The 26,006-nt window shown below is 48.4% G+C and overlaps 1 long non-coding RNA gene across 7 annotated transcripts in view; it reads right to left on the bottom strand.

The window, feature by feature from the left end:
- Positions 1-1,223: 1,223 nt before the first annotated feature.
- Positions 1,224-26,006, bottom strand: part of LOC116630770 — a 212,547-nt gene continuing 187,764 nt past the window's right edge. For 5 of the 7 annotated variants that reach the window (XR_004299007.1, XR_004299001.1, XR_004299002.1 and 2 more), the window contains 2 exons: positions 19,630-19,812; positions 1,224-6,563 (listed from right to left, as the gene is read on the bottom strand). This is a non-coding gene — a long non-coding RNA (uncharacterized LOC116630770). The remainder of the gene's footprint in view (positions 6,564-19,629; positions 19,813-26,006) is intronic. The other 2 variants (XR_004299004.1, XR_004299005.1) reach the window with 2 other exon arrangements.

The raw sequence follows: 26,006 nt of genomic DNA, 5'->3' as shown, positions 1-26,006 counted from the left end.
ACAGCAGGCTGCCCTTCGGGCTAGATCAGTACCTGTGGGCACAAGTCGCATGGATGACCCCTGGGAGCTCATTCTGAGGCCTTTTCTCCCCGCCTTGCTTGGTTCTGGAAAACCAGTGCTGTTTTTGACCTCACCACTTCCCTTCCATGGTAAGGAGGTATAATTTAGGAAAATAGCTCAAATATAACCTCTGGCTTTCTTTACCTTGTTCTCTGATGGAACTGAGCCGTATTAACTTAGTTCTGTCCTAGACACAGAAACCTAGTTACCTGCACCATTTTTCTTCATGTGCTTTGTTAGACTGAACTTCTAGCCGGCTGGAGCCTGGCACTGCCTTTTATGAAAGTGACCTGGTTAACCATGGAATGAGCTCACCGCCAGGCAGGAGAGGGTTCGCAGATGAGGTCACGACACACGTGTCCCACCAGGAACAGAATTTACTCCCTCGCTGCTCCTTTCAAATGACCCGAGGCAGTCTTTGATTTTATCCATTTTTTTCTAGGTATCTAGCATCGAAACAAAAAATCCTCAGAAATTCTGTGGAGTTTTCTCTAAAATAAAACTATTGGCCACCTGCTAACAGTTAATCAGTTATCAGCGTTATAACGCACGCAATTCAGGGCAGTGAGAGTCAAGGTAAAAACTAAAGCACTACTTCGGTATTTCTGCTCCGTATTTCCATTTTCTCGGTTCTTATTTGTGGCCCCAAAGGTCACCAACATATTTTCTTTCCTTTCGTCAGCTGCACGGTGCTCTTCCCCAATCATTATAACCGATTTCAGATGGTGCTAGAAAATTATATTGACTCTGAACACCAAAAGAAATCAGTCATCCTCTAAGGGGTCACAGGACGACGTGAGGGTCGGGAGGGACCCAGGAGTGATAAATCCACCGTACGTTTGGCCCTTTAACCCTCACACGATGGAGTCTGGCCTGCAGAAGGATTATCACACAAAACAAGTATGCAGTTCTAATAACAAAGACATCCCTATAACGAGCTTGTTAAATGTAACACCATGGCTGGCAGGGTTAAGGAGCGCGTCAGCTGCGCCAGGCCGACTCCGTGGCCGTCTGCGCTTTGCTTTCAGATACTCCGGGGCCGTCCCATTCATTCCTTTCACCCACTAGTAGTGACGCTGGTCTCCCCCAAGAACACTGATTTCAAATGGTGCTAGACAATCACTATTTAAATCTAAACCACCATATGAAACCAGCTTCCTGGAGAAGCTTTATCATCTATTTTTTCTTCAGAATGCTCTTATAATAGGCTCAAGACAACCTAGAAAGGAAAAAGTTGAAACGTGGCTGTGGCCATTTCACTCTGTGGTCTGGAAAGAGCTTTCGTGAACCACGTATGCATACACTGTTATCACCAAATCTGTGGGGGGGGGGGGACACGCCTGTGACTCTTTCTGCTCAGCCTGCCCAGACGCAGGCTCCGTTTTGTCACCCAGGGTCAGTGGCAAGTGGCACACGTCAACCCCTTTACTCCTGATGGGAAGTCAAGAGTGAGCCCTTACTTGGGTGAAGAAGCAGAGCCCCTCCTGGCGTCAAAGTATCCAGCGGCAGGATCCCGAGGACGTGATGCTGATGATGAACCTGACCATGTACACAGAAAGCGCACACAGTAAGCGGGTGCTCTGGGAGAAGCTGGAGAAAACACTTTCCTAAACCTTACTTTCTCTTTGGGACAGTTTTGTTTGATTCAAAAGCTTACTCTAATTTTAGGGTCCAAGGAGGACAACGGACTAGCTCAGAGGCAAAGTCACAGTCAATGGTCCTAAGGTTTTTTGCCAGAATGGAATTCCTTCAATCGCACCTATGAGTTAAAGATTTTTGTTAGCTTTACTTAAGATTCTCCTCCCCTACAACCCCAAAGTCAGGCTTTTACCTCTCAGTTTTCCTTGGCAGATTATTTTTTGCTGGTTTTCTCCTTCCCACTATGGTTCCCGGTATCCTTTTATTAGGAAAACTGTTGTCATCCCCTTAGTGTTCTAAGAATCCAAGAAGATACTTCATGCATCCAGGCCACGGGCCACCTAACAGGATAGGCATTCTTTTTTTTTGAACTGTTATGAAAAGTTTCAGACATACATTAAATCAGAATGACAATAAAATGACTTCCTAAATTCATCAACTGGTGTTCATTTTTGCCATTTTTGCTTTAGCTATGCTACGTGTATGTAAGAAATGTGCATATTTCTTTGCCGGATTGTTTGAAAGTAAGTTGACAACCATCCCAACACTCTGCTCCTAACTTGTTGAGCAGGTCTAAAAACACGAGGTCATTCTTCTACATAATTATAATACCTTTACCATACCTAAGAAAATGAACAATTCTTAGTATCCTTTAGTACCCAGGCCATATGCAACTTTTCCCATCAGCCCAGATCCCATCAGGGTTCACTCACTCAGACTCTTTTTAACTTAAAATGCTCCCCACACCTTTCCTTGGTTTTATCATGACAGCATCGCCTTGTGAAGATGGGTTCTAATCCTGGTGGCACCATTCGCCGAGTCTGTCTGTTTTCTTGGCTTAAATAAATTCACCAACCTTCAAGCTTCTCCTTTTGACTTTCCTCATGCATCATCCTCATTTGTCATCTGCGATTAGTATGGGAAGAGCAGCCAATTACAATGTGCCTGTGGTTGATGGTTTCAAGTGGGCTCAGCAGGTGCCAAGTCAGGAGGGGCAGGGGGCTTGGCTTAGGTCTGACGAACGTTCTTGCCCCTTACAGGTGGGGCCGGTTATCTCTTCCTAAGGAGATCCCAACACAAACTCCTCCTCCTTTAGGGAAAAGCATCCACTGAACAGGATGCTCAGGATGCTCCTGTTCCTGGGCTGGTTTTCTCACCCTCAGTAAGGGAATGACACCATGGGCTTACAAGGATGTGGGGCAATCACCACAGCAAAGATGCAACAGCTCACTGACTGTGAAGGAATGCATCTACTCTGTGAAGTGACAGTCACCTGTTTCAACCTGTTCCAACCAGATAGTCAATTCAAGCATTTAAACTTAAAAAAGTCCCAAGACAGAAGAATCCCTGCAACCCTTCAATAACTATTTCATGAATTTTGTGACTCATTTAGGGATCCACGGCATCCCTCTGTGTGTGCTATTATAATTCATAAGATCAGTACCGAAGAATGCAAGGTGCAGCCAGATTATTCTCATCATTTCAAAAAATCCAAAATCCAAACAGAAAGGTCTGATTATTATTATTATTATTATTTTACAAATGACTAGTCAAAACTTTTGCCTACTACCAGTTAGAAGTGTTTTTCAAGTGACTGACACTTCAGTTATGGGGACAATTTTTCCTAAAGCATGAATTTCTTCCTTTTACTTATGTCTGATAAGATCATACATATCTCTCACCTCAAATGCACGTCACACCCATATATACATGTATGTACTCCACACACAACCATTGGGTTTGGCTCCCTTAGCAGAAACAGATATGGTAGGTTTTCTGCATTCTACCTTACGCCTGCTTTTCAAAACACGCAGCAGAAGAGCAAAGGTGGATATGCTCTCTTGCCTCTAGCTTTGTCTCTTCCTGTGAGCGGTGTGACAAGGCGTTTTCAGCAGACACAACTTAGGAAGCACAGCCTTTGAGCATACTTCTCTGCAGTTTTTAAGCCCTTGGGGAGGAACTGAGGTACCGAGTTGGTGACTCTAAAATGACTGAGAACACGCTGAAATAGAGGTCTTGAGTTCAGGCCTCTGTTTTCACATTCTCTTCTAAAGCACGAGGCCAGTTTCTTGAAAATAAGTCTACGTGAGGAGACTGGCGACCCAAATAACTCGGGGGAAAAGTCACACTGTTCGCTTGTAGGAGATGAAAATGAGTAAGTTGATAAATCAATAGGGGCTCCTTCATTCTCTTTCCAGTACGTGCACAGGGAAAACAGGGTGACAGCGACCGGCTCCTTAACTTGGGTGAAGAAGTATCTGCTTACTTTGTTGAGTCTCTCAGCGACATTCAATGACCAAGAAGGACGGTCGTCCGTGAACACGGGCAGGCTTCTGTTCCTCCGTGTCCTCGAATCTCCAACAATCAACCTGATTGTTCTGTATTTTTAGGCCAGGATGCGGGGAGGGCTGAATTTCTGTAACTCGGGGTGTTTCTATTTTAACCATCAATAATTTTAAGGTCCTGCACCTTTTGAAACGAGTGTTATTTTTTGGCCAGTTCTTTCTCACACACAGAACACACCCCTAGAATTGTTCAACCCTCCATCTCTAGCATTAACATAATCACCTTTCAAGAACAAAAATCCTTCCTTGGCATCTCTTGGCCCATAGGCCCTGAGAATGGGTCTCCATTTCAAAATCCAGGCTGTACCAGCGTACTTCATGCTGTTTTTGAGCAAGCTTGCCCCTTTGTATTTTTCCTTCCAAATCTGATAGGAAAGTTGGAGCCTGAAACGTGAATCCATAAACCACACCGCGAGCTCCTGTGTGGCAAAAACGGAACCGAGCAAGCACATTGTTTTCACTCAAGTGGAATGCCAGTCCGTTCTTGCATGAGCAAGCTGGATTAAGAGAACCTCCCCGGAGGCTCGAGGATTGCACAAGAAGACTGTATCTGCCTAGGACACTTCTTTAAGAATGCGGCTTCAAACTGTTGCGGACATCAGGACACGGCAGTCCTAACTTGAGTACTTAGGCCAGACTGGAAAGGCATAGCTGGGGCGTTCAGTTCCAAGTCATTCTCTTGTTGACTTGCACGCCTTTAAAGAATGGTTTCTTGCAAGAAGCAGACGAATGAGTGGTGCAGGCAGGATCTGGGGCTGTGGTTCTGGGTTGAAGTCCTGGCTGTGCTGTTTATGAACGATGGGGTCTTGGGCAATCCTTGAATTTTTCTGAGCCTCGGTATCCTGAGCTAGAGAATGGAGATACACTTTCGTATGCTGGAGTGGTTGTGAGAGTCATGGGGAATTCAGTACATGGAAACAGTCGATGATTTTTAAAGCACTACACACATATTTGTCATTTTATTAAGATGGGTCAGAACTCCGGAGTGCCTTTCCAGGGTAAAGGCCGGAATAACCTCAGGTAGATGGGAAGGCATTCAGAGAAATGATAGCTTCCATTTTTGGAACGCCTCCCTCCTCTGTGCCAGGCACCGTGCTTCGTGCTTTCTGTGCATTTTCTCAACATTCGCAACCACCGAACGAGGCTGATGGTATCTCCCTTTTCCAGGAGGGAACAGAGATTTAAAGAGGGCACGTGACTTGCTCTTGGTCACAAAGCTTATGAATGACAAATCCAAATCCAGATTTGCCCGATTCCAAGCCCATTCTTTCCTACTCAGTGCTTTACAGACGCCGTCCCGGCTCATCTTCCATGGCCGCCTGGACCTCTGAGCACACACTGGCTCCAAGTTCCAGGGTTTCATCAAGGAGCACATGAGCAAATCAGTCAAACCAGCACTGGTCCCGATTAGCAGAAGCAGCACCAAACAGCCCACCAACAGGGAGGAGAACACTCGGAAACGCGAAGGACCTGGCTAGCACGGAAGGGCCGGGGGGCCGGGACCTGCGGCCACATTCCTGATTTGCAGTGTGGCCTGGAGCAAGTCACACATTCTCGGAAGCTTGTTTTCTTATTTAGCTCAAAGAAGCTCAAGTTAGAGCACGTTGGGCGAGTCCAACAGATCTTGCATGCGATTGTGACAGGGCTAAAATACGGTCTCCAAAATACAGCCCAGCCGTTTCTCCTTCTGCGGTTCCCATTTCTGCCGGGCAGTGGGGTGGGAGGGGCCGTGCAGGCTTCTCGATGGGGTGTCAAGCTCTGCAACTAGCTAGCTCCCTGCACCACCTTGGGTGAGTTACTCTGACCCTGGGCCTCAGTCCTCCTCACCTGTCGAATCAGGGTAAGAGCAGTACCTGCTGCACAAAGTTGTGAGATCTAAGATACAGAAGGAAAAGCAACTTGAGTTAGAAAACGCACACAGTCAATATTCAGTAAATGACGGCTATGATGCCAGAAATAAGAAATCACTCTTCCTTTGGCACACAGGGAGCAGAGATGTGTCTAAGAGATCTGTCACAGTTTGTAATGACAGGGCTCACAGATCCGGCTTGCATCCGTTTTGCTGTACGTGGATGCATTCCGGAGTAGCTAGCTACAGAGGTGTTTGGAGAATATTCAAATCTGAAAAGAAGCCCTGGGATGTCCAGAATGGCATCTCCAGCTGAATTAACTGAAATGAGTATTTTTAATATTTTCTAACTTCTTTTCCTATTCCCATTCTCAGACCCGAATATGGGATCAATACCCTTGCTTTTAAGCAGAAGTTCATATTATAGACTTTTTCCAACAGTAAATCGGGAGCTGAGTGTTTAAGAGAAAAAGGTATAGAGATCAAATGCTGATGACCATTTAAAACGATTTTACTGGGGAACCATCCAGGAACAAAATAAAACAGAACTCCCTTAAGGTTGATTTATGAGCACAAGCCTCTACTTACACAGAGATGTAAACGCAAATCTGTTGACAGATATTTTCCAGACACAGAAATCCTCAGGAGGCATTCGTTCACGAGATCGGCACCTGGAATTTAGATGACAGTGTGAACACTTAGGAAATATCCCAGAGCAACAGAGGAAGTAAAAGTCAGTTGTTTTCTCTTATTGCTCCCACCAATGTTCTAAAGAGATGAATTTTAAAAAATGAGAAATAAACAGCACCTTCTCTTTCCTGCTTAAGACACAGAGGTTGGGGAAGTTCCTGTGCCGTGAGGGGCCTCAGGCTGGTGTTCTCTCTGTCCCGGGGTGGACGCTGCTATGGAAACCGTCTGCCGGCACGAAGCCATGCATTTCACAGACTGTCAGGGTTTGCTCAGCGAGATGTCATACAAAATAATATATGGTATAAGCCTCTAATTCCAATCACAGGAGAAGGCATAAAAGCACCCTGCCCAGCGGACTTTCTGTTTTACAAGTTGACTCCGCATCCTCACGATGCACAGCACAGTCTCCAGAAGGCCAGCAGAGAGCAGCACTAGCCTGCAAGTACCACCCCACGGCTTCAGAGGCCGCTGGAGGGCAATTTAGAACTTTAGAAACCGCAAGACTTTCTCCCCTCCGTGGTCTGACTTTAAAGCTGGAATGCACCTTTCACCACATCACAGGAGAGGAAGCCCATCTGAGGTCTTTGCTTCTGAAAGCCAATCATTCAAGGGCACTTTAGTCTTCTGACATGGGACCTGCCACAGCAAAGGGTGGGGGGGCGGGGAGTGCCTTTGTAAGAGCTCCAAGGAGGGATCCTCACGAGGGGCTTATATCCCACAAGCTCACACTGCGCCCTGCGAGAGGCACGGTGACTCAGCAGTGTGATGAAGAGAAGTCTCGTCAAGTTAGCACCTATTGCAATGTCTAAGTTAATGATTACACCTCCACAGAGGAGCTTACACACAGCTGGGGCCACAGAGCAGCCCGCACTCGTCAGCGGACGGGGTGATACGGCCTAGGTCCAGGCATCGGAGCCGAAGGGGGGAAGGAAACCCACTGTGGTTCACAGGTGTGCTCTTTAAGCCGAGTGTTCCCGAACATGTTCTCTAAGTGACTGCCCGTGCACTTGAAGATGCCATCAAAATGGGGACCTATTATGTGGGAGCATTCTTGAGAGCTGGGACTGAAATTCACGGAGGTCTTGACAAGAGAAATGGTCGAGAGAAACTGTAGTTATATTCAATACTGTCTTGCAACAGAAAAATGAATCTAAAAAAATTCAACTGGACAAGTACAAGTGAGAAGGAAGATCTGTCAGGGTAAACATAAAATTCAAACCAATGTGGACTACTAGATCACACACGATTCTGAAATATTTAAATACTGCTGTAAAATAATAGCATGTTTCTACAATTGTCCGATGACAAAAATGAGGACAGGACCCAAAATCAGAGGGGCGCTTTCCCTTTTTCAACAGTAACAGAGATGCAGGCCAGACTGTGAGGAATGCCAGGCTGCTGGTTTTCTGGAACTTTTCAGTATTTGAAAAAGCATTTGGAATAGTTCGTTCGAGCTGCTGAGAAGTCCTGCTTTAACTGACCTTGTCCTATAAATGCACTTAAGGCCTGATTCTGAGCATGCTGCTCCCGCCCCTGCCAGGCCTCCCGTGTGAGCACTGCGCCTGCGGCCTCCTCAGCTCAGGTTCAGATGTCTGTGCATTATTTACAGGTGGGAAGACCAGAGCACAGAAAGGTTTGGTTAAGAACACTGTAGGAGTTAGCGATAAGGCTTCTCAACTATGAGGATAGCAGTTTGATAAATGCATTTTCAGCTTCCCTCTAGCACCTCTGCCTCCCCTCCCCTCATGAGCACTGGAAATCTGTGCCTTCCACGGTGGTTCTAATCTAGTGCAGGGCTGAGGCCAACCTAGTACCTAGTACCAAACCTAGCCCCTTATCCCCAGAGGGGAGAGCGGCTGCCAACGAGCACGCTTACCACTGGGATTCCTGCAGCTTTCTTGAAAGGGAGTCAAAGGTCAACCTGCCTTCTCAACAGGACAGCCTTGGTCCCGGAGGGCCCCCAAAGGAGTCATCCCCCTAAACCTGTAAGGTCTTAGAAGCAGACCTCTATCAATCCCTGCTTAGAATCAAACCTACCCCAATAAACATCTTTTCCTTATCTTTGCCTTTCCTCACCAGCCCCTGCTTGTCTGAGTTAATGATGCTGAGTTAATACACGCTATTTATTATATATTATTATTTTTTAATTTTTAAAATTTAAATTCAATTAATTGACATATAATGTATTATTGATTTCAGAGGTAGAGGTCACTGATTCATCAGTCTTTTTAATTTTTTTTTAAGAGTTTATTTATTTATTTGACAGAGAGAGACACAGTGAGACAGGGAACACAAGCAGAGGGAGTGGGAGAGGGAGAAGCAGGTTCCCGCTGAGCAGGGAGCCTGGTGTGGGGCTCGATCCCAGGACCCTGGGATCATGACCTGAGCCGAAGGCAGACCCTTAACGACTGAGCCACCCAGGCGCCCCGATTCATCAGTCTTATATAACACCCTGTGCTCGTTACATCATGTACCCAGTTACCCCATCCCCCCACTCCCCACCAGCTGCCTTTTTAATGTCAAATGCAATGAAGTGACTGCCCATTTAATGGCACATTTAAACTGGAAATAGAGGCAAGCAGCATAAGGTTGGGGACCAGAAAGACCTGGATTCAAATTCTCCCTCAGTTACCTGTTACACATCTTGGACAAGCAATTTACCCCTTTCTGAGCTTTGGTTTCTTCATATTTGAAGTGCAAATCGTAACGTTAATTCTCAGAGTTGTGAAAATATAACTGACTCAAATAAAACACAAGGTACGTAGATCTTCAATAAATGTTAACCCTGCTCCCACATTCCCCTGGGAAGGGATAGCACATCTAACATTTTGGATACAACTTCCAAAGGTAGATACAATCAGTGTGTTACATGTGGTGTGGAAGACTAACCTAACATTGGACATCAGTACACAGAGGCTGTGGGTCTGGGGACTTCTCTCAGGGGAAAGGATAACATAAGCCAAGGATGTCCCAACAGGCATTCCAGAGTCTAGTAAAAGACATACAATCTGAAACTGGGATGAGGATATTCCAATATTTCCATCTGCCTATTCCTGCACCACCGATTCGTGGAGTTGACGATGTACCAGGAGCTGTATGAGACTCAGAGGGTATGAGTGCAAACAAGGCAGATGAGTCTGGCATAAGTAAACACATAAATAGATGAGGATAGAGCATAACAGGACTCCAAAGGGAAATGGCGTGCTCCAGGGCAAACACAGGAGGCTCCATATGGGAGTGGGGAGTCACACTGGGCCAGGCACATCCTTCACAGAGGGTCTAGCCAACAGCAATGTGGCAGAGCTGCGAGTACCTGCTCAACACTACTGATAAAAACAGATCTGTTAAAAATCAATCGACTGGCATTCCCTGATGGCCTCCTAAGAGCCCAAGCGCGGTGCTAGATACTACCAGAAAAATCCCTCAGTAAATGATGGGACTACACTTGTGTGGGACCTTTAGCTGTGGAATGAAGTCATGCTGACAGAGACAAGGATCATCTAGGATTAGATGAGCTTGAGACAGGCTGACTAGTCCGGGGACTTCGCAGGGGAAAGGGGCCTCGGCTGGGTTCTGCAGGGTGGTCTGAGCAGCTGGAAAAAAAGGGAGGGCTTCAGGGAGGGGACAGTAGATCGTGTTAAACACAGCAAAGAGGTCAAGATCGATGAGACTGGGGAAGCCACTGCCATTTGGAAGGGGGACCTTGGGGGAGTGAGACTGCAGGCACTTGAGAGAACACTGGATTGCACAGGGGGAGAGAGAGAGAGATGGTGCACTCATGGTGGGAGTTTGGCGATCAGGGATGGCATGAGAAAAAACACGAAATGTAGGACGAGCAGGAGACACAGATGTCTGTAAAGACCCAGCACGTGGGAAGCACTGGAGACACAGAGGGAGGACAAGGTAGCAGTCCCCCGGTAGCTGGTGGGCTGGCAGGGGTATGGACAAGTCAACAGGCAAGCATCAGGACAACGGGATAGGTACTAGGAGACAAGAAACTCCGAGGGCTGTGGGAGCCACAGGGGAGGCCCCAGACTCTGGGGTCAGGAGAAGCCTTCCCAAAGGCCTCCCATTCTCCATCTCACAGAGGAATGAGCAAGAAGAGATGGAGGTGGTCATTTTCCGTGCGTTTCCTAGAGGGGCTGGGAGCCCCTTTCTCAGGATGCCCCGACGAAAGAGGTATCCAGACACCCATCTGTCTGGAATGCAGTTTTGGCTGGGGACAGAACACAATGACTGATACCCCGTAAAATGCCTTTCAGCGGGACAGGAGTCCCCTTCCCTGACCCCAAGCCTCTAGCAGGCCAGAGGGAGAGGACCATGTCCCAGGATGCTGACCGACACTCACGCTGAGGTGAAGCACACGCAAGCTGGGCCATTTCCACATGCCTGCGAGTGCCGGGGACATTCACTAGGACGGCCCCAGAACAACCACAGGGAAGGGGGGCTCTCACACCCTCTCCCCTGTCCCCCCCCCCCCCCAAGAGGGCTCTGAATCCAGTACCAACTCCAGTAAGAACCAGCAAGGGCGGGTGAGGGGCATGCTCATCCAAAGCGCACACAAAAGTCTTAAGAAAACAGCACAAGCTGCTTTCTATTCCATTTTTTTCCAGCTTCCTGTGTAATTTTCTGCTAGGAACATTTTACCCATGGCTTAAATTTCAAACACTTGCTAGATGATAATTTTTTTAAGTACACACAAATATAACAAAGCCAGAAAAAAAAAAAATCCGAGGTGGATTTAAGTCAAAGCACGGCCCGCATGCCTGTCGAATCACATGGGCAGTGCAGAGGTGCGCTCACGCCTGCACGGGACCCAGCGCCAGCCCCGGCGCGAGCGGTCCCCGAGGAAGGCCACGTGGACAGACACAGCCAAACACCCACAGCCAAACACCTCTCCTGCCTAGCTCTGGGCAAAATGAACTGTCTACCTTAACAATGGAGACAATACAGGTGACAGGCGGGGGGGCGGGGGGGGAGGCATTGTTATTGATGTCCAGAATCACGCTAAGAAGCTAAACACGGATGATTTTTCCTCCACGTTGTCTCCATGGGCAGGAAGGAGGGAAAGAGTGGCCCTTGCTATTATTAGGATGAAGAACAGTTCCCTCCTATGCAAAGATCTTGTTGGGAGATGCTTCACCTATGACATATTATAGTTTACACTCTTAGGGCAAATGCGTTTTGTAATAATCATGCCATTAACGTAACAAAGCAATTAATGAAATTAATGACAGCTACTTGACTGCTTCCTGGAAGAAGCGGGGGCAGGGGGTGGTGCAGGATCTGCTCCCCAGGAGGGCTCGAGGGCAGGAATCTGGTGCAAAGCCCAGCTCTCTGACTGGCTTTTCCCCCTTAAAATAGATTCTTTCACTCCTCGGTTCACGCTGTTGCCCTTCCACAAAGAGAGGCAGCATCCTCTTCCTTCGCACTGGGGAAGCCGCTAGGAGAGAGCCGGCGCGGTGGGCGTGGTGACCTGCCTGCCCTCTGCCTGCCCTATGCTTTTCCGGCTCTCCCGCGGATGGGTCACTGGCTCACACCCTGGCTTCTGGGGAAACAAGTCTTTCCAGTGGGCTTCTGGACACCCGAGTCCTCCACCCGGCAGGAGGAGGGCGCACCAGCTGCCCTTCCAAAGCCCTCCTCCTCCAGTCTGTCCTGCTTCTCTACCCCATTCTTCCCCCACTGCACCCCCTCTACTCTACTACCAAGAGGCACTTCCAAGCTTCCAGAGCATCTTCTAAGTATTACACTTACTCAGTACCCCAAAGAGTACAACATGTTCTCAGAACATTGCTCAATTCTTTCTCCTGTGGGAAGGATTTAAAGTTTGTTTTATTACAATCTAGTGTGGCATAAGTGAATTCTCATCCAAAAAAAGAAGAGAGACAGAGAGGTGTATCAGGTCTCTCACTTTGGCACGGAGATAGAAATGTTATTGTTATTTCCGCCCAGGAGCTAATAAATTCACAACTCTGACAGAAGACATTTTTAAATAGCTGCTGATGACAAATAAATAACTGATTTGTTTCGTTTTGTAAAAAAATGAAGTTCTCTGTTCCAACCTAAGTAGCTTTCTAAACATTCCTCAAAGGGCAAGTGGCCTCTCCTGGCTGGGAGGTCAAAGGCACACAGGAGCCTCCTCCCAAGGCTCGGACGAGGGGCTGTGTGGCCCGAGGAAGGAGGCCGGGCGCACTCTGGCCTCTCCTTCAGCTCTGCGGCCCCCGGCAGACCAAAGCCTGGCTTCAGTCTCCTCTCTGAAACAAGGAAGCTGTATTTGATCGTCTGCCCTTTGCTCTAAAATAAGATGATTCTAAAATATGACAGGAAGTGTCAGGCTGGTTTCTGCCTTGGACCTCACCTAAAGGGGTTTCAGTCGTAAGTCTGTGTGTGGGGAGAGAGGAACATTCTGAATCATTCAAAACCATTAAGAATGTTGGCTCCGACTTCTGAAGGGCAGGATAAACAAACCCGTGCCCAGGCGGGAACTCACTTACTGGATGTCTCTGCCTTTTTAACTCATCAGCACCCGAGTGCTTCCCAAGTACCTTCTAATGGCTTCCATGGTTCCTGCTGTCACACTGGTCTTATTAACGCACCTTTCTCAAAGGCTGGGCATCCGTATCTATCTCAGTGCTGAATGCTCATTAACTTCTCTGTATGTTCACCTGATTGGCTTTTTTTTTGCAACCTTTATCCAAAAGCAGGTTAGTTCTCCCACCCCACATGGGTCAGAGGATCAATACAACTTCTTAAAAAATCCTCTTTCCCTAAACTGCACTCCAAACCCAGTGAGTCTAGACATTCTTTTGACTGAAATGGATTCTGGTACAATCAACGGACCTCTAACCTCTAAATGCATTTGGATGCAGCCTTTATCGATCTGAAATCACAAAGGTTGTAGGGATCAGCATATACTTCTGGTTTCTAGTAGAACCTGCCTCAATCCTTCTGTCTAACAAAAAACTAGGAAAGCTTTTAATGTGCCATATTTTTCTGTGGCTAATTTTTTAGATTAGATTTAGATTTTTTTTTTTTTTTAGATTTAGATTTTTTTTTCATGGCAAGTAAAAAGAATAAAGGAGGAACTTGAGTGCTCTGGACACCTGAGTCCTCCACCCGGCAGGAGGTCACAGAGTATGTGCGTACTACCTAGAAACTCAGAGGACAATGTGCTCAAGAAAATGACCAGGTTAGGTTTTTGCCTTCAGAGACACTCAGCTGTGTAAGAATTAACTGGGCACATGACGGGTAAAGTTAAAAAAAAAAAAAAAATCGACTTTGAAGTTAAAAAATTCCATACCCAAAAAGCGATAAATGGGATGCTACTTTCTGTAAGTTTGAAAGCTCACAGCGATGACAGAGCACTGTCAGGCATGCATGACATCTGCAGTCAGGCAACTGGCTGATTAATTGTCACCAGACTTTTTTATGGCCTTATAGGAACTGAGTAAGCTGGTAGTATTTCCTAAGAATTATTGTTCAGTTGTGAAAATGCAGAGAGATTTTTGCTTTGTTTTTTGGAAAATCCCGATCGGCTGAAATGACGACTGGGTAGTCAGACTCACACTTCTTTTGGTACTCGATAAAGGCTCACGCTGCCAGGCAAGGAGAGATATTAGAGTTAACTTGTTTTTCGGTTTTTTTTTTTTTTTTTTGACTGAGGTCATCTCTATTCATTGGTGTCGTAAACAAGCCAGACTTTTTTTTTTTTTTCAAAACCTCCTTTCAAAAGCAACAGTACATTTTTATCCTCCTTGGGAATGAAATAAAAGCATCGTAATTTTAAAAAACAACATCCATCAGAGTACCTATGAATAATAAAAAATGTAAAAAAAAAAAAAAGCAACCCTACACATCTCATTTGATCATTTCCTGGAATATGGACAGCTTACGTGGCTCTCCGTTTTAGTCCTTAAGCTCTCTTAATTCACAAGCTCCAACAGAATTTTAAAACATCATTTTAAAATTATCTTCATTCCGTTTTTAGAGACATCAGTAAATGGATAATTTTGATGTGTTTAAATAAAACCACCTTGGGCCGTAACTGTCATTGTGAGAAAAACTCTTCGTGCTTTGCCCAAGACACCAGCTAGGGACTCCCATTAGGATCACTTCCTTTTTGGTTCTTCAGTGGGCTTTATTTCACTTTCTTATCAGCTCAGTGACACTCTAGATGCATCAAGGAATCCATTTTTCCTTTGCTCCTGCTGCCACTCCAAGAGCCCTCACAGAGCCCGGCAAGGCGGAGAGTTCCCGGTTTGCCCAAGCTGGCCTCCCTAGGGCACCGTTCCCAGGGTGGTGACTCAGCTCTGGAGGCCACCTGCTGCGTGGGTGCTGCCACCTTCCGGGTCATTACCAGTCACGAGGGGAGAGGAACGGGGCAGAGCTGAATGGACCCAAAGGATCAACAGCTCAGTGCCAGGTCAAGGACAACACCAGAAGGAAAACCTTTGTTTTATGAAAGATCCGCCCCCTCACAGGTGAGGCATTAAATCACAGAGGGGCTTCACACCTGGATCCTCCGTCCTCCGTCTCCCCATGAGCTTCAAAGCCATGATATAAAGTGAAGGCAAGGCCACAGGGCAGCTCCCAGTTTCAACACCACTTTGATTAAGTCACCACTGGATTTCAAAAGCAATAAATGGCGCCCACTGCCTGCCAGATACCCAAGTGCCTGTGTTTGAGGCCTTCCCTTCCACCAGCGGAGTCCAAACCGCCTTCAGGGCATTCTCTCCATTTCCTTGAGATAAACCCTCTGCTCCGCTCCCCTGCTTTGCAGGGCTCCCTTGCTATGGTGTTAGCAGTCACAGACACTGAGCTACCCCACCTGGGATTCCTCTTTATTCTTTGCCCATTTTAATGTTCGGTTTGGTATTTCCCACTTGCCCTGAGGAGCCTCCCTGGACCACCCTGGCGCTCACAACACTCCTGTCTTAACCACGTAAAGTCAACTGAGGTTTACCGAGTCCTGAACTGTGTTAAGCCCTTTCAATCAACCACAAACATTTAAAGGACACGTATGCCACGTCAGATGCTCTATCAGGTGCCGGGAGTAGGAAGGAAAAAGACACAGTCCCTCAGAGGGATGAGAGAAGCGGGCAGCGCTGCCCTTCGGCACATGTGGGGAGCCCTGGGGGACCAGGGAGTGTGGAGGTGCGCAAGGGGAGTGGCAGGTCTACTGAGGAACTCTAGGCTGAATCTTAAAGGGAGGGCAGAGTTTTAAAGGAAGAAGAGGTTAGACAAGGAAGGGAGATGAGGAGGAGGAGGGAACTGTGCAAGGGCATCGCTGCAGCTTGGGGTTCAACGGTGGGGGGCCCACGGTCCATGTGAGGGAGGGGCACGCCGCAGCACTGCCTGGAACTGGGAATTTTACAGCCAAGAGGCACTTCCACATTTACTACCTTGTTTCATCACCGCCACATTCTGGAGCCATTTATTTGGCAATTAATCACACACCGCCCTGTGATGTGTTCACTTCTGCTATCTCACTCCTTAACGTCCCCTGCATTTTTTTGTCACCGCCCTTCTCCTGGACTATCTGCTCTCTGCAGGCACACGACAATACCTTCTTTTTGGATGATTCCAGAGGGACCTGCACAGCTGCTACACCCACAGACATGCAGTAACCTAGGTCTTACCTGAAATTTTAGGATGTGCTTTTGCCATCCTGCCTGTCAAGTAAGTCATTCAACCCATCAGCAAATAATTCTCGAGTCCTCACATTCAGATGGTCCTTAGGGCAGGTATAAGAAGAGGCGTGAAATACAGGGGAGGTGGGGTCATGCCGGGAGCTCCTGGACTGCCAGACTAAGGAATCTGGAACTCTCACATAGAAGAGTTTTGAGTTGGAGAAGTGATCATGATTGATGCATGCTCAGAAGAGATTACTCTGGGGGCGCCTGGGTGGCTCAGTCATTAGGTGTCTGCCTTCAGCTCAGGTCGTGATCCCAGAGTCCTGGGATCGAGCCCCGCATCGGGCTCCCTGCTCCGCGGGAAGCCTGCTTCTCCCTCTCCCACTCCCCCTGCTTGTGTTCCCTCTCTCGCTGTGTCTCTCTGTCAAATAAATAAATAAAATCTTTAAAAAAAAAGATTACTCTGGCGGTAGGATGGGCTAAAGCAGACAGGGAATAGCACAGGGAAGGTTAATAAGCGTTGCTTCCCAAGGTGAAAGAGTAGAGAAACTCTCTACCATCTGCCCAGACACAAGGGTCGTCTTTGCTCTAGGGGCCCCCTGGGCTTCATTCTTTCCTGAGCTCCATCACACCTACACTTGCTGATTCGGTCTTTGCCTGCTTTTCTTCCCCTTCCCTTTACTCCTTTCTAATAATTAGTGAGCAACCGTTATATGCCAGACATTGCGATAAAGATTAGAGCCTAATATCTAATGTAGGGCAGAGGGTTTCCCGAAGGAGGTGAAACAGGAGATGAATCTTTAGAATGCGTAGGTGTCGGCAGTTAAACAGAAGAGGAAGAAAGAAGAGCACATGCAAAGATGCAGCCCGGGGCAAAGAAGCTGAGCTTGGGGCTCTCCTGAGAGATGTGCTAGAACCTGGAAAAGGAGGAGCCATTAAAAGGCTTTAACAAAGAGAAAGACAATCAGATTTACATTTTAGCAAGATCGGTCTGGAGCCTGAAGGTAGTGTGACCCTGGAGTCAAAGACAGGACAACGTGCAGTGTGACAGACGCAGAATGGACAAGCCCTGGAGATGGAATACAGGTCGGGAAAGGGCGACTGAGAAAAATCTTTGTAAAAGACCTTTAATCACACAGGGGGTCCAACAACAGGTAACACACGCACTGCCTGCTTCTGGCCACAAAGTGGCAGCAACACACAGGCATTCTTGCAGCTGGCCCTCCCAGGTCTGTTTGCAAAAACACTGGGGATATTTGGTTTTGACCACCAGAAGTGGCTGGCTTTTTTTAGGCTTTCTGGACGAACAATTTTGAGTAATAAAGAATAGTTACCATTCTCATAGTTTAGCTCACTGTGAAGTCAGTTTAAAGACATCAGGTATTCAGGGTGGCTTCTCCTTGCCCCCATGAGATCTGCCAAAATTTCAGGTGTGTGACTTGCAGTACCATCAGCACAACTTTACTGCCCTCATCTTGTGTTTCTATCCCCAGGCTGCTCACCTGGTTAGCCCCCCTCAGATTTTCGCCAGTCCCTGAGCCTCTGGAAGGGCAGCACAGGGATCTCCTCTTGCCAGTGGGGTGTGGGGGTGGGGGTGGGGGCCCTTTAACGATGTTGTTCTTAGTGGAAGATTGGACGGAGCCACCCAAACTGAAGACAACAGGGCTCTCCACCACGCAGGGCAGAACAGCGAAGTACATTCTGGAAAGGAGCCATGGGCTTTGTAAGCTTGCCCCACAAACACACTTCTCCTCCCTCTGTAAACCTTTCACGGCAGAAGCTGTGAAGTATCAACCGATTTGGGGGGAAGCAGCATAAAAACTAGTGTCCTTCTTCCCTCTCAGTGGGGCTATTGTGAGGGTGGCCAGCTGAGCCCTCAGAGAAGCGTGCTGAGAGTCTAAACAGTGCAGGTTGAGAAGAAAGTCTCCATGAAAGGGTTTTCATCCAGGAGAACCAGCTAGTAAAGAGCTTGGCTGCCACGACTAAGTCTGACACGGACCCTCAAAAGTGCAGGAAAACCGGTGAATGCCACCTGGGGGACCCCAGCAAGCGTGGGGGGCACTGTGTCCACATCCATGACCACGGCCTACCTGAGGCCCCTTGTCTCCATGGCGTGGAGGTTATCTGAGGGCCGAGCTGGGGCGCGCGTCCCGGGTGGGACTGAGCGCAACTCTGCTGTGGTGGGCTGCAGTCTAGGCCTCGGGGCGGGTGGGGGGGGGCACACAGGGAGGTGCCAGCCTGAGTGTTGCTCCACGGCCCGGAGGGCCCTGGGCGCCTGCCTGCCCTTCAGCTTCCCTGGTCCACCACTCGCTCTGATGGGCTCTCCTGTGAACACACTGGCCACTCACTGTCCAGGAGGAAGAGCAATAGCTTCAGTCACCCGGAGCGTCATGTCACTTTGCCTTCCAGGCATTTCACTTACTGCCCATTCAAAGTCCGGCCAGCGGCCCTGTGAGGTGGGGACTATGACCATTCCCATTTCATGGATGAGGAAACAGAGACACGGAGACATTAAGTAACTTCATGTGCCAAAGCCACACGGCTAGTAAGTGGTGGAGCTGGGATTCGGACCCAGTGGCCTGACTTCAGAGCCTGCGTGCTATCTGGGGCCTCATCTCATCAGCGGGGAGGGAGAGAGCCCAGGCACCCTGCAGAACCACCCCGGGCAGGATGGACGCGGGGAGTCGGAGGGAAGAGGCCAGACTCTGGCCTCCTAATCCCACCCCAGTCAGCGCTTCCTCCACATGTCCTCTCTTCTATGCTCGACGGCCAGGAGAGGCAGATGGGGCCTCAATCGGAACTCTGACTGGCCAGGCAGAGGCTCACCGAGAGAAGCTTTCCCTTGTACGGAACTCAGCTCACACTTTTCTTGTCACACACAAAAGCCCTTCAGTTCTTCAAAGTGATTCTGGGGAGGGCCCCTCCACCCCAAACAGGATCCCTTCCATCAACTTCCTGCACGTTGGACGTGATTTATCACCTCACTTAAGTTTTTGGTTGATTCAACATTGCCAGTGGTTTAAATCAGCGCACAGAAAGTTAGAAGAACCTCACTGCAGAGGTCACACTGTTCTCCACATCAGAACCGCAACGCCTGCCTGAATCACTTCACAGGAAAAGAAATAGAGCGAACCATGTCCTCAGGCCCCAACTTCCAGGGAAAAACCACACTTCTGAGGCAGAGGAGGGGTCCCCCGGCCACAGTGGGACACGGGACCCCCTCACCCCCCTGGGAGGCCCTCTGCAATAATATCATACCTTCAGGCTGCACCGAGGACCCTAAAAACCAAGCCCATAACGTGGGTTTCAAAGCTACTCTTTGTCAAGTCAGCAACCCACCAGCCCTCATGAATATTCTGAAGTATAATATGGAAGCGAAATGCGCTACATACGAAATTAGAGCAGATGCACTTACCGCCGAACACCCTGCTGGAATGACTTGGTCGGGGGGGCCTGGCGGGAACCAGGGTTTCCAAGCAGCCCTGATGGGCTAAAAATATCTCTGACTTCTCCTTTCATCTGTCTGGTCACTGTCCCAGACGCAAGCTCAGCACCGCCTGGTCCACAGAACCTGCTAAACCGCCGTCTACCTCCACTTCTGTGGACAGAGAGAGAATATTCTCAGACGGGAGCACGAGGTTACAGATTACGATATGGCAACATCGCACTCAGAAACACCTGCTGGAGAGAACCGCTTCAGACCGGCACCTCGAGAAAACTTGGAAAGTAGAGTCCTTTTTTTAAGGGGCGGAGAAAAAAAAGGATTGATTACTTTCACTCCCGACTGGCGGTAACAGCTCACTCCTGAGATCCAGCTACATGTTGGCACCACAGTTCCTAACGATACTCAAGCAAATTAGATCTTATAAAGGGAAACTTGTGCGTAATACGCCTGTGGACAAGCTGCTCTGACCTCCTCCTGCAGCTTCAAAGATACCCTGCTCTATTGCATAACCCACAGCCTTGAAAAAATCAGCTTCTCCTGCCAGCACCTTGGCGGCATCCACCTGTCCCTACAGGTAGTAAAAGATTAGAAAGATCAGAACCACGGTGTTTACACAACACTTTCCAATGCTCTCCTCCTTCTAGCCCCCACCCCACCCCCAAGTTCAAAGTTCATTTCTTTTAAACTAGGGGCAGAGGTGGTTCACAGGGCACACAGGGAAAGAGCGAAGGAGAGGCAGGCTTGCTCCCAGGCCTGTCCCCTGGTGTCACAGGTGTGGGGGGTGGGGAGGTCGCAGGTGGAAGGGAGGCCCTGGGGATGGGGACAGCACCGCAGCAGGGGAGGGGAGAGGGGCTCGTGAGGCAGGCAGGCCCCAAGGCCGCCCGGATGCTCACTTGGGATCCCCAAACTTGCGGAAGTTTAAAATTAGAAAGGGGGCCCGATGACAGTCCCTGAGGAAGCAGGTTCACTGAATTCAGTGGATGACCTTCCCCAGAACTGCAGGGGCGGGGGGAAACTCTGCAGGGTTCACTTTTCAGAAGAACCAAGATTGTGTTTTTTACTCCTATTGCCTTGCTGTGTTCACCACCCAGTTCTTTAGCTCACAAGACCTGTGTGTGGGACCCACGGCGGAGCTAACCTCATCCATTTAAAGTCATTTTATAGTGCCTTGGGCCTATTTTTCATGTTTTTTAGCACCTGAAATGACTCCTGGTTTCAAGTTCACTAAAATCTGCTTTCACTATTATGTCCTTATTCCCCCTGACAAGTGACATTAACAGGAGAGGAAAGTGTCAGGCAGTCTCTTGGGGATGAGAGCTTTCCTAAAAGAGCCTGGGGGATGCCCTGGGCTGGGGACACTTACAGAGGTTATGAAGAGACCCCAAGACACTTCTGAGATGGATGCCTTCCAGAGCAGGGGCAGACCAAACGGAAGGCCTCTGAGGAGCTGTACCTGCTTGCCCCTCCAACCCTCATCCTGGGCCACACGTACCTTCTTCTTGATCCCCAAAGGCCAAACACGCCCCCCTGCCCCTGCAGAGCCTTTTAAATGTGCCGTTTTCTATGCTTGGGAACTTCACCCCCAAATCCTCCACCCACACAATCATTTCTCAACCTTTGGCTCCCACCTTAGAAATTACCTCCTCAGAGAACCACTCAAAAGGGAGCCCCCCTTCATCTTAAAGCACCTTTTCGGGGCGCCTGGGTGGCTCAGTTGGCTAAGCGACTGCCTTTGGCTCAGGTCATGATGCTGGAGTCCCGGGATCAAGTCCCGCATGGGGCTCCCTGCTCAGCAGGGAGTCTGCTTCTCCCTCTGACCCTCCCCCCTCATGCTCTATCTCATTCTCTCTCTCAAATAAATAAAATCTTTAAAAAAAAAAATAATGCACCTTTTCCCTCACAGCACGTAGCCTGAGTTTTTAAATTTAATTTTTTTATTGGGCTGCTCTTCTGTGCACTTACTTAGCTTCCACGATGGGACAGAGACCATGCTTGTTTTTTTAATCCCCACCACCATCATCATCATCCTAGTGCCAACCAGAGCCTGGCCCACAGCGGATGCTCACGAAAGCTTGATGAGTGAATGAACAATGACACGAACCTCCTGTGACCTCCCTGAGTTGCTCTGATCTCTGAATGACCTAGAGGAAGTCCCTCTAACCACATCTCCATCTGTTCCTGACCTGCCCCCCCCTTCACCCAATAAAACCGTAATAAATGCTGGTATATCTTCTGACTGCAAATAACCAGGTGTAAAAGGAGAAGTTCATAACTGGCACTCCCAAACAATCACTGAAAGGATTTATGAACTTGGCCTAATGTTCTACGGTGGTGGCAAAATTAACTTCTCTATGAAATTAAAAATTCCTCCCTTGGCCACAGTGCCGGGAGGACCTAGACCAGAGCAGGGCTGAAGATGAAATCCTGAATTTTGCAGCTTAGGAAATGCTGCCCCCAATCTCTCTTTCTCCCTCCTCTGACTGTGCCCTATTCCTTGGGCTACCTGCTTGTGGGAATGACGCAGGCCTGCATCCCAGGTAAGTCATTCCCATCTAGCTCTGTGTGTCCAGAGATGCTGCCAGCTCACTTACTTCCACTCTGCTCCCCTGCAGGCCTGTGGAGAACACCCCAGTCTGTTATTAAGATCTGTTCAACTGTTTAATTACACGGCCCCTCCAGCCAGCAACTTCTACAGCCTCTTCCTTGCCAACCCTATCAGCCCCCAACTCACATCCTCTTGCTCACTTTCTCGCTGTGCGGGCACACACCCCTCCCACCCAACTCACTTCTCACTCCCCAACACACCACGAGCTTACGTAGTCAACATGCTCAGGGACTTCACCTGAACTCCTTCAGCTCTCCACTTTTCCAAAAAGCTCAAACCCCAAGGAGAGAAGGGCTGCAGCCAGCCTGGGCCAAATCCAAACAAGAGATTCACTGTCAGCACCTTGAAACTTGGAAAGAATCCATCACATGTCAGTGTAAGGCTCTCACTGGGAACTCGTGGGAGGCAGGAAGATGCCAAGGGGGGAAAGGGAGAGAAATTAAAGTCTGTCGATTCTCCCTCTGGATCTTGTTGGTTAGGACAAGAATGACACTGCTTTTTTTTAAGATTTTTATTTATTAGAGAGAGGGAGAGAGTGCAAGCGACAGCAGGAGGAGATGCAGAGAGAGAAGATGACTCCCCGGAGCCCGACTTGGGGCTCCATCCCAGGACCTGGAGATCATGACCTGAGCCGAAGGCAGACGCTTAACCGACTGAGCCACCCAGGCGCCCCAAGGATGACACTGCTTTTGTTACAGATTCTAACACTTGTTTTAACCTAGAGGTAATATTCACACGGACATTAGAGCACAAGATCTGGGGTCAGAAGACCTAAGCTCAAATCCAGTTGTCCCCACCCTTATCCACGGTTTCACTTTCCAGCTACCCATGGTCTCAGGTCTCAGTCACCTGTGGTCACCCACAGTCTGGAAGCTGATGATCTTCCTTCTGACTTATCACCACAAGGTCAGTGATAGCGGAAGGCTACGTCACAGTGCTTACGTCATTCACCTCCCTGCGTCTCACCACAAATGCATTTTATCATCTCACGTCATTGCAAGAAGGGTGAGTACAGCATGGTAAGATATTTTCAGAGAAAGACCAACATTTATATAACTTTTACTACAGTATATTATTATAATTATCCTACTTTATTATTAGTTATGGTTGTCAATCTCTTACTGAGCCTAATTTATAACTTTATCATATGTATGTATGTATTTACAGGAAAAAACAGAGTTATTTATAGAGTCTGGCACTACCTGCGGTTTCAGGCATCCCCTGGGGGTCCTGGCGCACGTCCCCCCAGCAGATAAGCGGGCTCTACTGTACTAACCATATATACACACCAGGGCAAGCGATGTTTCCAGCTTAGTACAATGAGGATCAAGAAATCTACTCCCCACAGTTGCTGTGAGGATTCAGGAATGTAACGTATATGAAAGTACCTTATAATCTGCAAATATTAGACACTGCATGCATTAGTCCCCTTTGTCACCAAGTATGTCATTTCTACCTCTCTCTCATTCAAACACTTGTTGAATTTCTGGCATTGTCAGGCTCTGTCTTCTGGGTCAGGGTGTTTACCCAAAAGTAAGCAGTACCAACGCTGGCAAGAACAAGGAAGTTAGAGCCCCATATGTACGTGCACAAAGGGTAAGCAGAGGGTGCTGTGGAAGCACGCAGGGGCACCTGACCAGGTCCTGAGCGGTCAGGGGAGGCTAACTGGAGGAGGGTTCATCTGAGGGAACAAGAGTGGTTGGCTAGGAAGAGAGCAAAATAAAGAGCTTCCATGCAAAGGGCAAGCATGACCAGCTTCATCTGGCCGGTCCAGAGACCACTGAAGAGGGGTAAAGATGGGGGGAGTGTCAAGAGATGAGGGTAGAGCACGAAGGGCCTTTGTGCCACATGGTGGAAAAGCAGCTTTCCCGGATGAGGCACTTGGTAGCCAGCTCAGCAACAAGAATATCACAAGACAACAGATTTTGGGGTCCTGACAGTGGGCCTGAACTTACTGGAAGGCACAACATTAACAAGCTTCTATTCATATCCAAAAATAAAAGAAAAGGGATTCCATCACGGGCCACACCAAGTTGGTTTGTTCAGTAGTTGGGATAGCTGCTCTGTTAAGTACCTTTTTTGGACGTACTCTCTAATAACCAGCAGCACGTTTGCCGGAGCCGTGGGGGTGGGCTGTGCTTATTTGCACCATTCATAACAAGCTGTACCAGGTGATCCAGGCAAGGTGTGGTGCCAGAATGCCTAGGTTTGGGAGATGCACCACAAAAGAGAACTGACTCCATGAAACTGAGTGGCCCCAAAGGATAAAAATGCCTCCAAAATAGGAATCATTTTAAAAACTTGGGCTCAGGAGCCAGCCTGCTGTGATCTGAACCCCGGCTCCCCCACATACTCACTGCATAATCTTGGGAGAGATGACTGAACTTCTCCGAGCCTTAGTTTTCCATCAGAAAAGTGGGTATGATGATAGCACCTGCCTAACAGGACTGCTTATTAAAACAGACACACGGTGCTCAGCTCTTCGCACTCGACAGTGCTAGCTAGCTACAGTCGTTCCTGTGTCATCGTGAGTCTCCTGGGTTGGGGCACGTCTACTCTCACCTACAGCTGAGGTGAGTGAAAAAGTGCAGACCTGAACACGGAGATGAATGATCCCTGTTAACCCTGACCCCAGAACACGGGTGCCACAGGAAATGCAACCGCAGTGACGCGGCCTTCTGGGTCAGTCACGGTCGGCACAGATCCGGGCACAGCTACCGGACACTCTCTCACAGGAAGAGGGAGCCTTCGGCTTCACAGGAGAAGGCTCACGGTTCAATCAGCCCATGAGGAACGTTATACTGGAAAATACTCCTCATCTATCCAGAACACGGTTTCTGGGCCCTGTGCTGACTTTTTAAAAAATCCTTCAGAGTAACACCATGGTGCGTTTCCTTCAAGCTTTCTCTTCAAGGTAGCTACCTTAGAAGTTCAAGGATGTACCTCAAATATCTCATGTTTTCCTTCCTAACCTGTTAAGTAATCCCACTGCCTGTGAATATATCCAAACTTTATTTTATGCTTTAATTTAAACTCATCTTAGAGCTATTTATATTTTTGGCATGTTTACACCTTTGCAGATAACCAGGTTCCATACAGGCGTGACTCACTTGTGAAGCGGCCTCCTCTGGACTCCCAGGGCTAACATTCTGGGATCTGGTAAATTAACTTCATACCCACTCTAGCATTTATGATCTCACAATCTTATTTCCTGCAGATCTGGCCTGGAAGCGAAATTTTAAAACGAGCTGTGGACTGAGGAGATGATTCAGAAACCTGATGCACAGCATGGTAGTGACTGGTGGCAAGAGTTAGTCTTCCTCACATTTTAACTGTAAGGAAAATAACAGGTTACAGGAGCACTTTCCAACTACCCTCCCTTGCTTCTGGCAAATTCAGGAACACCAAAGAAACTCAAACCCTAGCACTGGCGTATCTGCAGTGTGAAAGGTAGCCTTGGGCTGGGAGCGGGGAGCATGGTGGGGCTCCCTCTGGGCCAGAGAGGGGGGCACGAGGAAGAATGTGGGGGAGCTGCTTCTCAAAGACAGGGTAACAGGAAACGGCTCGGCAGGTTTGGGAAGCAACAAGCTGACTCTTGCTGGAGCACAAACACTTGAAAGGGGACAGCGGCAAGAGAAAAACGCAGCTTATTTCATTGTTTTTCTGAAAATCATTCACTCGGGCGCCTGGGTGGCTCAGTCGGTTAAGTGTCTGCCTTTGGCTCAAGTCATGATCCCAAGTC

This window comes from Phoca vitulina, unplaced genomic scaffold (assembly GCF_004348235.1).
Source record: "Phoca vitulina isolate PV1807 unplaced genomic scaffold, GSC_HSeal_1.0 scaffold4, whole genome shotgun sequence".
Classification (NCBI taxonomy): Eukaryota; Metazoa; Chordata; class Mammalia; order Carnivora; family Phocidae; genus Phoca; species Phoca vitulina.
Note: the sequence above shows the minus strand (reverse complement) of the source record. Positions and strands in the feature narration are given on the sequence as shown.